The 15,720-nt window shown below is 34.3% G+C and overlaps 1 protein-coding gene across 1 annotated transcript in view; it reads left to right on the top strand.

Moving 5' to 3' along the window:
* The window catches only part of HDAC9 (histone deacetylase 9), a 900,368-nt gene that overhangs the window by 692,644 nt on the left and 192,004 nt on the right, over positions 1 to 15,720 (top strand). The window lies entirely within an intron of this gene.

The raw sequence follows: 15,720 nt of genomic DNA on the forward strand, positions 1-15,720 counted from the left end.
GATGCAATCTGGGTGGTGATTGATTCGGTATTTTTAGCAATTGTGGGGCTTAGGGAAATACATTATGACCAACAATATATGCACTGTGAGTTTTGTTCATCCAAGATAAAATCTAATTAGGATTACTTTTCTTTATGTCTAATGAATTTTTATTCAGTTACATGTGACTCTTCCAGTAGTGATTAAAACTGTAGAGTAGGAATGTGCACTGCACAATGCAGCATTTGTCCAAGATGTCTTTGCTGTAACTCTTTAAAGAATCAGAGCCTATGGAAATATAATTTTGATAGGGTGAGCTCTATTTAAAAAGTAGATGTGCCTGTATATATTTGACATAAGTAATTTGAGGACATTGCTCATCTCAGGGGATATATGGAATCATTAATGTGGTGCTTACTATTCAGTCTTTACCTTTGAAAATGAGTAAATAAAAAGTGGAAAGGAATCAGCCTGTGGAGAGGTTTGAACTGTCTCCCATTAGAACTTGAGGAAAAATTCTTCGTGTTTGAGTGCTGTCACTTGTAGTACTGCAATAAATTGACACTTTAAAAGAAAATGTGAACATCTTATTTTAGAAAGAATCCAAATAGCAGAAATCAGCCAGACCACAATATTATAATTTTAAAGATTATGCTGGCACAGCTCTTTGATAACAGAGAGAATGTTAGCGCTCACAATTTCTAATTGTTTTAAGTTCGTGTAAGTTTAAGCAATAATTCAGAAGCCTTCTCAAGTAGAATGCCCACGTTTCAGTCATCAGAAGCATCATTATTAGCTTCACTGTGTGCAGAATTGCCAAATATATGCATGAAGACAGTTGGATAAAAACATAATTCCATGTTTAGAAGTTATCCATTTAAAATAGCCAGTTACAAACAATGTGTAAACAACACATAGTATGGACATGCTGACCACCAGCTGTAGTAACATTAGGTATTTATATTAAGAACAAGGATTTGTACAAATTCTTCTCTCCCTCTGGTTAAGGAATCAGCAGGCATGGTTTAAAAAATAAAAGAAAATAATCAAAAAATTCAAAAAAAACAAAAAACAAAAAGAGCCTGCCTAAGAATCAAGAAACCATAGTCCAGGTTCCACCACTTAAATAGTGTGTCATTTGTGGCAAATCTGTAACTTTTTGGGGGCTTGGTTTCTTGTTCTGCATAATCATCTAGGTGGAAATGATAATATTGAAGGTCATCCATGGCACTGGAATTTTGAGCTATTTGCAAATGACAGTGGATATGATTCTCAATTATACATACTATGGCATACCAAACAATAGATATTCTGAAATTTCAACTTGTTTTGATGAACATTCAAGATTGTGCAGCTGGGTTATCTTTCTGATTGCCAAGTCCAAAGTAAAAGTCCAAGGCAGGTAGAGTCCTAACAGAGGCACTGGTGCTATGCTGACAGGTCAAGAGACTGAAGCCCTGGGTTGCTAATAGTTTGGGTAGCCTGTCCAGGCACAGTGATTCATGCCTGTAATCACAGCACTTTGGGAGGCTGAGGTGGGTGGTTCATGAGATCAGGAGTTGAAGCCAGTCTGGCCAACGTGGTAAAACCGCATTTCTACTAAAAATACAAAAATTAGCCAGGCATGGTGGCAGGTACCTGTAATCCCAACTACTCTGAGACTGAGGCAGAGAATTGCTTGAACCCAGGAGGCAGAGGTTGCAGTGAGCCAAAATCATGCCACTGCACTCCAGCCTGGGCAACAGAGCAAGACTCTGTCTCAAAAAAAGAAAAGAAAAGAAAAGAAAAATTGGGGTAGGCCTGCATAGATGCCATGGGGGAAAAGTAGAATTCACAAATGATGTGGAGCCATAGTAAAGAACATGCATAACTGAGGTAGAGTGGCATGTTTAGGGACCCCTATTCAACAACCACAAAAAACTACCCAGTGCCTGCTTGTCCCAGACTCCAAGATGACAGGACCGATACACCTACAGGCCAGGAGCATTATTACTCATTGCTTATGGATTCAATTCATTCAAAACTTGGAAAAAAAAATAGGGAAGCTTATTCAAGGACACTGGTAAGCACTAACAAATGTTAAATGAAACAAATCGAGCATTTTGTTATTCATTTTTTGCATCTGCATTCAGCTCTTATATACTATCTCATTCTCCCAGTAAATCAACATTTAATTAAATAACATTGTCATGTTACATTGTATGAGATTACACCAATTTTAGTTGGAAAAAAGAAAAAGATTAAGAGCTTTATTTCAAATATTATGGGTCCTGGACATAGTGTGGAAATGAGAGACGAAAGCTAGGTAGACGAGGTTTGTGAGTTCATAGACGATAAGGACCTAAAAGATAAGAAATATGCACAAAAAAAGAAAATGCCAAAGACAAAATTTTATGACTTGGAAATCTTGTTTGATGTTGAACTTGACCATGGCTAACCATCTAACTTTTAATAGGCCCTTTCCTTTCTTCCCCTGGGGATACTGATGAACTGAAGGAATTAGAAGAATGAATCAGGCACAGCGGGTGGGTTTCATGTTAATGCTTAAATAGACCACGTGCAGCAAACGATATCAGCAAATTGGTATATTTTTTGGCACAGCCTAGTTATGCTCAGTGGAATTCGGTGAAAATCATAGGGACTTTCAATGTTTCCTAGTTTTTTAACAGTATATTTTTTAAAATACATAGAAAGAAATTCCTCAAATTTACAGATGTTCAAATTGACTATTTCTCAGATTCTATTAAAAAGGAACAAAAATATTCTGAAATTGTTGGAATGTTTGATATATTGAAAATCATAATTGGAAGAATATCTCAAAATGGTTTTATTATTTTATCAGACATTTTAGAAAGTATGTCAGAGACATGCAAATAACTCTAAAAGGTGAGCTTTTTTAAATTATAAATAAAGGGTTGATACTAAAATTTAATATAAAGATTCACTTTGATGTTCTTTGGACAGTGCTACCATGTCTTCATAAAGTAGTCAAAATTGCTTTTAGCTGTCTGGACATATTTATCAAGACAAACAAAAACAAAAAAATCCCAAACACCTGGTTATCTGAGTCATGGATAAATTTGAGTGCATACTGAGTGAATATGAGTTTGAGTGTGTATTGTGACTTCATGTTGCTAATAATAACTGCTACTCATTGAGTACCTTTAATAGGCGGGCAGTTTATATGTAATTTATTATTATTCTCATAATGTACCCTTGAAGTAAGTACAGAATACTGGCTCAAAGACATTAAATAACCTTTTAAGATCCTATAGATAGGTCGATAAATAATCAAATATGTAAATCTGATAATCCTCTGCTGTTTTCTTTCAAACACTCTATCAGGACTTTTTTTTTTTTTTTTTTTTGAGACAGAGTCTCGTTTTGTCGCACCGGCTGGAGCGCAGTGGCGTTATCTTGACTCACTGCAACCTCCACCTCCTGGGTTCAAGCAATTCTGCTGCCTCTGCCTCCTGAGTAGCTGGGATTACAGGTACGCACCACCACGTCTGACCAATTTTTGTATTTTTAGTAGAAATGGAGTTTCACCATGTTGGACAGGCTGGGCTTGAACTCCTGACCTCGTGATCCACCCACCTCAACCTTCCAAAGTGCTGGGGTTACGGGTGTGAGCCACCATGCCCAGCTGAGGATATTCTTTTACAGATAGCACAAATATACATTTTAAAAACGGGTTAAAACTATCTATTTTAGGTGAGCAAAATTTTATGTTTTTTATTACTATAAAACATTTGAGACATACAAAAAAACAAGAAGTTACATTCTTACAAAACATAATAAAATAACATACCCACGAATTCTTCATCCAATTTAAGAATTGAACTTTGCTCACACTATTAAAATTCTCTCAGTACTTATTTCTATATTTTTAAACCATATAGCCATTAATGTATTATATTTTTAAAAATTATGGCCCAGTGCAGTGGCTGATGCCTGTAATTTTAGCACTTTGGGAGGCTGAGGCGGGTGAATCACTTGAGATAAGGAGTTCAAGACCAGCCTGGCCAACATTGCAAAACCTCGTGTCCACTAAAAATACAAAAAAATAGCCAGGTGTGGCAGCAGGCCCCTGTAATCCCAGCCACGCAAGAGGCTGAGACGTGAGAATTGCTTGAACCTGAAAGGTGGAAGTTGCAGTGAGCCCAGATTGTGCCACTGCACTGCAGCCTGAATGACAGATTAAGACTCCATCTCAAAAAAAAAAAAAAATTCTTTTCCTTTTGTTAATAGTTTAAAACATGTTTTCTACTTTATAAAAATGGAACCTTATGGAATATCTTTTTCAGCACATTTCCCCTAAAAAAAAGTGTATTATGAGGATTTATACATGTGGAGATACAAACATATATATGTGTTTGTATATATATGTATGTGTATGTGTATATGTATATGTATCTGTGATTAATTCATTTTCATTGCTATAAAATATTCCATTTGCACCATTATTTATTTATACTTCTGCAGGACATTTAGTTGTTTCCAGGTTTTTACTCCTTTGAATAATGCTATATGAACACCCTTGAACATGGCTGCTCTTTCACTACAGTATAACAAAGAGTAAAACAGTCAGCTCCTAGACTACTCTCACAATAAACTTGAGTTGGTAATGCCAAGTAGAATTTCAAAGCCATTTTACCACAAATGACATCAGCAAAATGTCTGTCTAAATGTTCAAAAATTCTGTTCTCTATAAAAACAATGCCAAAACAATGACAAAAGCAAAATGTGTCAGGATGAAAGTTTTTGAAATTCTGGAAAATAACCAGAAGCTTCCAACAACTCAGGTAGCATGTTTCACAAAACAAACCAGCTGAATCTTGTTGAGAACAGAGAGATTTGTGGTGTTTTAACTCACCACATTTCTATCTTCCCCTTTCTAGGTCCATGGTCGCTTTACCAATTAACAGCCTGCATTCTTAGTGTAAACTAGTAACTTGGTAATCTCTGATGGGGAGATGGGGGATGGATAATGGAATTGGAGTTCCTTCAGAGCCTCAATTATTTGACGTGTCCAGTGGTTCACTGCATAACTTACTTGCAAGGCTTTCTTTATTTGGCCTCATGAGGTTTTCACCCAGTGTGAAATCATTTTTTTTAGAAGTATTTGTGATGAAAAATTAATGGCAATTGCTTAACTTTATGGCTGTTTGAGGTGGTGGATAACAATGGGGCAAATAATAGGCTAGCCAAAAGCCTCATAGATAAAGCTCAGAAATGAGATATTCATAAGGACTATGAAAAGCCTAATCAGACTCCTAAGAATCTAGAAAGCCACATGTATGATAGGGCTATATGCATACTAAGGTTTGTGTTCATACTCTGAAAGATGTGAAAAGGCCCTAAGCTTTTATCTCAAGCTGACTTTGAGGCACTGTTCAAACAGGAAGTGAAGGTCCAGGAAGAGTTGTCAGCTGCCTGGCTAAATGTTTAAAATGTGCCCTAATGCACACACACACAAACACACGCACATGGACACACACGCGCACACACACACACCCTTAGCAAAGGCTAGGGGACTGTTGGTTTTAAGTATTACAAACAGCCTTTAATCATTAAGTGACCACTAAGCTAACAATGCAAAGACTTCAGCAGCATATAAAACATAGAACCAGACTTTACACAATTATTACAGAAAAGTCACTAACAAAATGATAATAACAAAAAGGAAAAAAAACAAATCCTGGAAAGAGGTGAGAATATGATTTCTAGTTTTGCCATATCGTTTTGTTTAAAATGTTCAGTTTTACACAAAAATGTTTGAGACAAGCAAAGAAACAAGAAAGTATGGCCCACATGAATGGAAAAAAATATCAGTCAATAGCAACTGCCCCTGAGTTAGCTCAGTTGTCAGACTTACTAGACAAAAACTTTAGATATTTTTAATAATTTAAAGAAGTAAATTAAGCCATGTCTAAAGATTGTATGAGGATATATAACTTTACAAACAGAATACTAATAAAGACATAGATACTGTTAAAAGAGCAAAATAGAAATTTTGGAGTTGAAAAATATAATAAATGAAAAATTTACTGGAGAGCCTTAGTAGTAAATGTGAGCAGGCAGATGAAAATGTCAGCAAACTTAACAATATCTAGTCTGAAGAGCAGAAAGAAAAGAAAATGAAGAAAAATGAACAGAATTTCAAAGACCTGTAGGACATGATCAAATTTACCAACATATGCATAATAAGTTTCAGAGAAGAAAAGAGAAAGGGGAAGAAAGAATATTTGAAGTAATAATGGCTGAAAATTTCCCAAATTCAATAAAAACATTAATCCATATATCCATGAAGCTCAGTGTACTCCAAGAAGGATAAACTCAGAGATCCATACCTAGACACACCGTAATGAAGCCATTTAAAGCCAGTGATGAAAATCTTAAAAACAATAAAAGAGAAGCAATTCTTCACCTACAAAATTCCTCAGTAAGATTAACACCTTGCGTCTCATCATAAACCATGTAGGCCAGAGGGCAGTGTGATGACATCATCAAAGTGCTGACAGAAAAAGACTGTCAACCAAGTATTCTGTTTTCAGCTAATCTGTCCTTCAAAAATGATAGTGAATTTAATAATTTCCAAACATGCAAAAACTAAGACAACTGATTGCTAGCAAGCCTAGCAATGAATTCAGAAAATCCATTGCCTTATAAGGAATGCCAAAAGAAGTCCCTTAGGTGGAAATTAGAAGATGTAAGACAGTAACTTGAGTTCACATAAAGAGATAAAATACAACAGTGAAAGTAAGTACATAGATAAATTCAAATCATGATATAAATGTTTTTTATTTGTAACTCTTGTCTGCTTTAAAAGGCAAAAATCCCAAGCCATACTTACTTATAAATCTGTATTAATGGGCACACAGTGTATAAAGATGTAATTCATATGGCAATAACAGCTCAAAGGAGGGCATTGGAAATGGAGTTATATAACAACAATACAACGTTTTTTGGATACTTTTGAAATTAAGATGGTATATAAACTGACTTGTTAAAAGTTAAGAAGTTAATTGCAATCCACAGAGAAGCCACTTAAAAAGTCCTCAAAAATACATGAAAAGAAATGACTAATAAATTTAAATGGTACACTAAAGAATATCGAACTCGAAAGAAGACAGTGATGGAGAAACAGAGGAACAAAAAAAGACAACATGTAGAGAACACATACTGAAGTTATTGTGTCAGTTTCAACCCCCACCAGCAGCATATGAGTTTGCAACACTCAATCCTTGTCTATATTTGGCATTTTCAAATCTTTCAATGTTTTCCAATCTTTTGGGTGTAAAATGACATTTATAAATGGTGTTAATTTGTATTTTCCAGGGTTTTGATGAAATTTAGCATTATTTTCTATTCAGGTGTCCTCTAATATAAAATGCATTTATATCCTTGCCTAATTTTATATTGAATTATTCATTTCCTAATCATTTTTTGGAATTTTAAAATATATTCTGGATACACTCTCGTATTTAAGTGTAGAAAATGTTTTCTCTCAGGTCGTGGCTTATGTTTTTATTGTAGAAAATTTTGTATTCCAAGAAGACAATTCCTTAATTTTCTTTCATTACTATTTTGTCATGAGACTTAAGGCCCACTTTCCAACCATGAGGTTATAAACATATTCTCATGTCTTCATTTTTTCCAAGGTATAATTTTTACAATTAAGTCTTGAATCATTACAGTTTTATATATTCTTTGAGGTATGGGATACAAGTTCTCCTTTGCATCCTGCACCTTTTTCTTTTCTTCTTAATATGGATAATCAGTTTTCTCAGCACCATTTTATTAAAACACCATCATTTGTCCACTGATCTGTGATGATATGTTGTCACATACCCAGTTTCCCTATAAAGTTGGACCTGCTTCTGGGATCTCTATTTTATCCCATTAGTCTATTCATCTATCTCTGAGTCAGTACCACATACTACTCATTACTCCATATTACTCATTACTTCAACTTTATAAGATGTCTTATTTATTTATTTTTAGATAAATTTATTTTATAGAATAAATTTTTCTCTTATTCTTCCTCCCAAGATCTTGACATTTTCTTCGTCTTTAAATCTATAGTTTAAACTCACCTCATCATTTTGCATGAAACATTCCATGAAAGATTTTTTTTTGCATTGAATCTACAGAGGAGTTTGAAGAGAATTAACATTTTTAGATTGTTGGGTCTATTGGTTTCTGAGTGTATATTTACATTTATTTATACTTTCTTTGAAGTTTCTTAATCAGGTTTTACAATTTCTTCTTGGGCAAGACATGGTGGTGCATGCCTATAATCCCAGCACTTAGGGAGGTTGAAGTGGGTGGATCACTTGAGCTCAGGAGTTTGAGACCTCTCTGGGCAATATGGCAAAACCCTGTCTCTCAAAAAATACAAAAATTAGCCAGGTGGGGTTGCATGTACCTGTTATCTCAGCTACTCAGAAAGCCGAGCTGGGAGGATTGCTTGAGCCCAGGAAGTCAAGGCCACAGTGAACCAAAATCATGCCATTGCACTCCAGCCTGGAAGACAGAGTGAGGTCCTGTTTCAAAATAATAATAATTTCTCCAAAGACAAAAAAGATTTTATATGTAGGTAATTGTGTTTTTGAAAAGAATTTAAGTGGCATCTTATTAAAAATTACATTCTCTGTTCTGATGTACAAAGAGGCTGTTTATTTTTTGCTGTGTGCCAGTAGAATTGCAAAACTAATAATAATTTATAAGTTATTTGACGTTTCCTATGTATACATAACATCATCTGCAAATAATGACAGTTTTATTTTTTATTTTCTAATAATTATGCCATTTTAAATTTAGTATTAACTTATTACATGGGTCAAAATCTGTGGTATAATGCTGAAGACAATTGATCATGGTGAGTATTCTTGTGTCTTCTTAGATTATCTGTTTCACATTAAATATGTTTACTACAGGCTATTGTAAATATTTTTTATTTTGTGAAGAAATTACCTTTCATTCCCACTTTTCTAAGAGTTTTCTTTCTTCTTGTGAAAGGATTTTACATGGTATGAAATGTTTTATAAGTGACTATTGGTATTATCAAGTGAATTGTGTTTAACTTATTAATGTGATGAGTTATATTAATTAATTTTAAATATTAAAAATTTTTGTATTCTTGAGATAAATCAACCTTGGTTATGATTATTATGATTGTTATGCATTTCCACATTTGGCTTGGTAATAATATTTTGGTTGAAATTGTTGCATATATGTTCATTACTGAAATTGGTCTGTAATTCTTATAAAGATCCATCAATCTAGTGCATCAAGGCTTCATAAAGAAAGTATGAGACTGTCTCTAGATTGCTGTACTTTAGAGTAGTAGTTTGGTAAAGCTGGGAAATTTGTTTCTTCAGTGTTTGGTAAAACCTTCCTCTAAAGTCATAGAGCCTTGTTATTTAGGAAGATTTGTAACTACTGATTCAAATTCCTTCATTATCGTGAAACAATTTGGAATTTATATTTCCTTTTGAGTCAATTTAGGAGGGTTATGGTTTTCCTTGACATTTACATATTGAAGTTAAATTTTCAAAATTACTCGTATGAATCTGTTCATAGTGTCCTCTTTTAACACTTTAATATTTGCAGGAGTGTTATCAATATATCCTTTTTATTATCATACTGCTTGTTGTTTCTCTTTTCCTTGATCAATTCTGTGAGAAGTTTGATGATTTTCTAATTCCTATGGAACAAGCTTTTGGCCTTTGTAGATTTCATATATTTTATGAATTTCTTCTATTTATTTGTGGGAGTTTGTATATTTCTTTTAATAATTTTCTAAATTATTTAGCTCATTATTTTCCAACCCATAGTCTTTTCTGTTTATTACAGCTCCAAATTTTTCTCTAAGTACTATTTGAGGTACATACTAAGTGTTTTCTGTAAAGAATTCTTGATAGTTTAATTTTTTAAATCTCTTATTTTAATTATCCCCTTTTTTGAGCCATTAGTGTATTAAAAGTGCCTTTTAAAATTTCTAAACATATATTGTTTTAGTCACAGTTTTTGTTATTGACTCAATTTGAATATAAGATATTCATAAAATTTGGTCTGTATCATACTAGTTCTTGGAAGTTCTTGAGACCCATTTTATTTAATAATGTTCTTGCTATTTGTAAAATGTTCTTTGTGTGCTTAAATAGAATCTGTATCCATATATTATTGGGTGTAATGTTTTATATGTCAGCACAAACATTAATTATTTTCTTAAAATAGTTCATATGTGGCTACAGGATTCTTGCAGGATCCTATAATGCCTACTTGAAAATGTGGTGTTAACATTTCCAAATAACATGATAGATTTTTTGTTTATCTTTATGAAACTGTTAATTTTTGCTTTAGGTATTTAAAAACTCTGTATTTAGGTACAGTAAAATTAAGACTATTATATGCTTTTAAATCATTTAATATTTAATAATTATCATAAGTAAATATTTTTATCCTCATTTGTATTTGTGTGATATTAGTATAGCAAACAACTTGTTTTCCTTTCTAGTGTTTTCCTAGTTTATCATTTACCCTTCCTTTATTTTCAAACTTTTTCTTTGTTGTATACCGGGCCTATCACTTATAAATAGCATGCCTGGATTTGTTTTCTAATATGACTGTGCATTTTAATTGAGGAGTTCAGTTTATGTGTATTATGATTTATAATATACTGAAATGTATCTGTGTCTTTTGTTTTTTTCTTTTTGTTCCACTATTTGTTTTTCCTATTTATTTCACCCACCTCTTGGTTTATTTGTAATTGAATTGATTTAATTTTTCTCTTTGTGACCTCCATTTTCAGAGAATGCATACTTTTTTCTGTTATTTTAGTAATTACCCTTAAAAATTTAACCTATTTAACACATACTAAACTTACTTATCTTTATTTTCCCCACCAACAATACAAGAACTTTAAGTTTTCTTTATATTTTAAAGTAATAGTCATGTCCTAACTTACATGTTTATGACTTTAGTTGTATTTTTAAAAGGATAATATCAATGACTTTAGTTGTATTTTTAAAAGTACAATAATACTGATGAGGTATTATTGTACTGTTTTAACCATCAATGTTTCTCTATGCTTGCTCGCTCTTTACCATTTTTCTTATCACCATTTATCATTGTATCTGAAACTTCTGGGATTGTTTTCTTTCTTCCAGGACATTTTTTAGGAATTTCCTTACTGATGGTTTCTTAGTTTTTATTTATCTGTGATGTCTTTTGCCCTCATTCTTGACAGACAGTTTTGCTAAGTACACAGTTCAAGGCTGACAGTTTCTCTCAGCACTTTAAATACCATCTGTGCTTTTCTGGCTTCCAATTTTGATAAGGAAAAATCAGCTAATAGTGTGATGATTATTTCTTACAGATTTTCTATTTTTTTTCTCTTGGATTGCTTTTAATGTCTTCTTTTGGGCTTTGGTATACTGTATCTTGCTTATGATGTATTTTAATGGATATTACTCAGTCAAGTTGTTTAAAATATATACATATTAGGAAAGTCAAATTTTAATGCTGCCCATCAATAATATTTTGTGATATGTCTCTTGCAATAGACTGCAATCAACCTTGCTGATTTCAATGATCAATGATTTATTTAAAAAAATGTGTTTCAAGTACCTATCATGGCCAGAAACTAATGTAAATACTGAAAACACTGTGATGATTCAGACAGGGAAATTAGGTTCCCTAAAGGAGAACAATGATAAAGAGATAAACAAGTAGACATATGATACAAGTTCATGTGAAAATGTGTTATAAATAAAAGATGAAAGAGAGCTAGAGGAAGACTGAGCGAGAAGGCTAGCTCTGTTAGCTTAGGATATCAGAAAGGCTTTACTGATAAGGAGAGATTTGTGCTGAGTGAAGTAAGGGAACAATTATGTAGATATGTGGGGAAAGAATATTCCACACAGGAGGAAAAGCAAATTTAGAATCTCTCTCATAGGGTGGGGCAAATAAGTAGGTCTTAACATGTTTAAGAAACTTCAAGTCCTGAGTGTCTGAAAGTGAGTGATCTGCAGATGAGTTTAGAGAGATAGTCAAGGGCTGTGTGATGGCATATATGTGCACATCCACACACAAACACACATACTCACAAACACGCTGTGGAGCATACATGCGTATATGCACAGGTAAATAGCATTAAAAATAAACGGTCTATTTCTATTAGGGCATAAAAATAGTGATGGTGGTAAGTGCTGATTGCGAATAAGGAAAGCTGCATTGCCACACATTTGGCCTTTCTTAAAATGTTATGTTGCTGTCTATCCTAAAATGGTTCAACAAATAAGATATGCATTGGAATACTTGTGTTGACTCAAATTATGACCAAGGTCCTAAACTGCGGACAGTGGGTATTTACCATGTATACTGTGTACTGCTTCAATGAATTCCTCAAAACAGCCAAATAGGACTGCAATTGTTTTACCTAATCCAGTTCATATTACAAAAGACTGGAGAACACAGATGTGATTGTTGGAAGATTCTTTTCTTTTCTTTTTTATTGAGATATGGTCTCACTCTGTCACCCAAGCTGGTGTGCAGTGAGGTAATCTCTCCTCACTACAACCTCTGCTTCCCAGGCTCAGGTGATTCTCCAGCCTCAGCCTCCTGAGTAGCTGGGACTACAGGTGCCCACCACTATGCCCAGCTAATTTTTATGTTTTTTGAAGAGATAGGGTTTTGCCCTGTTGCCCAGGCTGGTCTCAAACTCCTGAGCTCAAAAAGATCTGACTGCCTTGGCCCCCTGAAGTGCTGAGATTACAGGCATGAGCCACTGTGCCTGACCCAATAGAATATTCTTAAAAGGAATTTAAGTATTCTGACTATTCTGCTGAGTTCCCTTCCTAAAATTTGATTTCACCTAAACCAAATGTGCAAGAGAAGGGAAGTTGTATGAAGAAATCACTCGTGTCCACAAACAGGAGGAATGGCTTTTCAGTCTTTAGCTTGATGCATGTTGAGCTATAAGAATTTGTAGGTTCACTTTAGACTGCTACCAGAGTGAGGTAGAAAGTTCACTAGAAGGCCTGACGTATGTGTCGGGAGCTTAGGAGCTTGTGTAAAGATAGAGGAATACCCAAGCTTGTCACCTGGAGAAGAGATAAGTGGAGAGCTGACTGAACGTGCCCATGTGGGCAGGTCCAAGAGAGAAGTAAGCACAGCTTCACAGATGCAGAAACTGTTGGTAGGACAAGGAATTTTTACCCCTGTGGGCCAGTGAACACTGGACAGAAGCCAATTTTAATCATTATGAACGGATTTCACCAACAGTGGTTGCCTGTGAGGGAAAAGCCACCAGTAATAGAATGAGACTGAAGGCTTGTGAAAGAGCTGATGAAGGCCTGCAGGGTCAGCCAGCGAGTGCATGACCCACCTCAGTGAACTTAGCAGATACAGGTCACTGACAGTGGACCTGAGAATGCTCCCATTTATAAGGAGCAGTGTTTGGATCTCTGCTGTGACTGAAGGCCTTAGAACCCAGAGAGATCACCAAATTGCACTGCTAATCCAAAGTCTTTATGATTTTTCCTTTTTCCCAGTCTCCAGAGCTGTAGGATCTGTAAAGTAGGCAGAAAGGAAGTACAGTAGGGTGGAAAAAATATAAACCATAAATCATATAACCTCCCCTCCCCAACACACGCAAATGTACACACCACATTTGCTCACTGCTGATTCCTGATCATGTAGGTCAGCTAAGGAGTGGGGGAAGCTTCAAATAATCTGTGACATTAAAGTTTTCAATGAGGCTCAACTGTACTTTTTAACATGTAAAGATGAGACTATTTCTATAGTAAAAGTGACCTGAAAAGCTGTGGAATATATCAGATAAAAACTGAAGAAAGCCTAGTACTAGGACATAAATAATGCTGCTTCCATTTCACCTCATTCAATTTATCAGTGTATTAACTTTCTATTGCAGCTATAACAAATTATCCCAAATTTAAGTGGCTTAAAACAATGCATATTTATTCTTTTCAGTCCTGCAAGTCTTTTGACAGGACTCAGTGGGCCAAATCAAGATGTCAGCAGGACTACATTCCTTCCTTTATCAGGGGTTGACAAAATTCCTTTCCTTGTGGTTATAAGACCTGGATCTCCATTTTCTTGCTAGCTGTCAGCTGCAGGCTGCCCTTAGCTCCTAGAGGACTCTCCCCATTCTTTGTACCTCTACATCCCAGAGCCAAAAAGAGGGCATGGAATACTTCTCATGTTGTGTATATTTTTCTAACATTTTCTGTCATGTCTCTCTGTGACCACATTTGGAAAAGGTTCTATGCTTTTAATATTGCCTATAAGTATGATATTAGCTGTGCTCTTAGATAGTCTTCATTATATGGAGATAAATTTCTTCTGTACTTAATTTGTTGGAAATTTTTGTCATAAAAGCATGCTGAATTTTGTCTGATGTTTTTCTGCATCTATTGAGAGGATCATATGATTTTATCCCTCACCCTGTTTCTGTGTTTTATCATGTTTATTTATTTGCATATGTTGAAACCACCTTGCAACATAGGGATAAATCCCACCTTACCATGATGTATGATCTTTTTAATGTGCTTTGAATTTGGTTTGCTAGTATTTTGATATTAACATCTGTGTTGATCAGTGATATTGGCCTGTAGTTTTCTTATTTTACAAGGTCCCTGTCTGGTGTTGGTATCAGAGTAATGCTTGCCTCATAAAATTAATTAGAAATGCTCCCTTCTTTTCAATTTTTGAAAGGGTTTGAGAAGTATTAGCATTGATTTGTTAAATGTTTGGTAATGTTTATCAGTGAAGCTTTTTGGTCCTGGGCTTTACTTTGTTGGGAATTTTTAAATCTTTGATTCAATCTCCTTGCTATTGGCTTTTTCAGATTTCCTGTTTCTTCATGATTCAGCCTTAGCAGGCTATATGGCTAGGAATTTATCCATTTCTGTAGGTTATCCAATTGGTTGGCATGTAATTATTTATAGTCTCTTATGATGCTTTTTATTTTTATGGTATCAGTTATTAAGTCTCCTTGTTCAATTCTGATTGTATTTGAGTCTGGTATCTTTTTTTATTAGTTAATCTAGTCAAAAGATTGTCCATTTTGTTCATCTTTTCAGAAACCTACTGTTAGTTTTGTTGACCTTTTCTACTTTTTAATGTTTTTATTTCATTTATTTCTATTCTGATCTTTATTATTTCCTTCTTTCTGCTAACTTTGGGCTTATTTTCCTCTTCTTTTTCTAGTTCTTTGTAAAGGTTTGTTTTTCATTTGAGATCTTTCTTTTTTGGTACTATAGGCATTTATTGCTATAAATTTCTCTCCCAGACTGCTTTGGCTGCATCCCTTGTTTTGGCTTATTGTGTGTTCATTTTCATTTAGATTTTGCATATTGTGTGTTCATTTTCATTTAGATTTTCTTATTGCATATGTTGAAACTACCTTGCAACATAGGGATAAATCCCACTTTACCATGATATATGATCCTTTTTTTCTTATTTGAACCATTGGTTGCCCAAAAATATGTTGCTTAATTTTCACGTATTTGTGAATTTTCCCATTTTCCTCTGGTTGTTGATTCCTAGTTTCATACTATTGTGGTAAGAAAAGATACTTGGTATGATTTCAGTCTTTATAAATTTGTTTAGACTTGTTTTGTGGCCTAATATGTGATCTGTCCTGGAGAAAATACACTTGAGGAGAACGTGTATTCTGCTGCTTCTAGATGGAATGTTCTGCATCTGTCT

This window comes from Cebus imitator, unplaced genomic scaffold, assembly GCF_001604975.1.
Source record: "Cebus imitator isolate Cc_AM_T3 unplaced genomic scaffold, Cebus_imitator-1.0 Scaffold45, whole genome shotgun sequence".
NCBI classification, from domain to species: Eukaryota; Metazoa; Chordata; class Mammalia; order Primates; family Cebidae; genus Cebus; species Cebus imitator.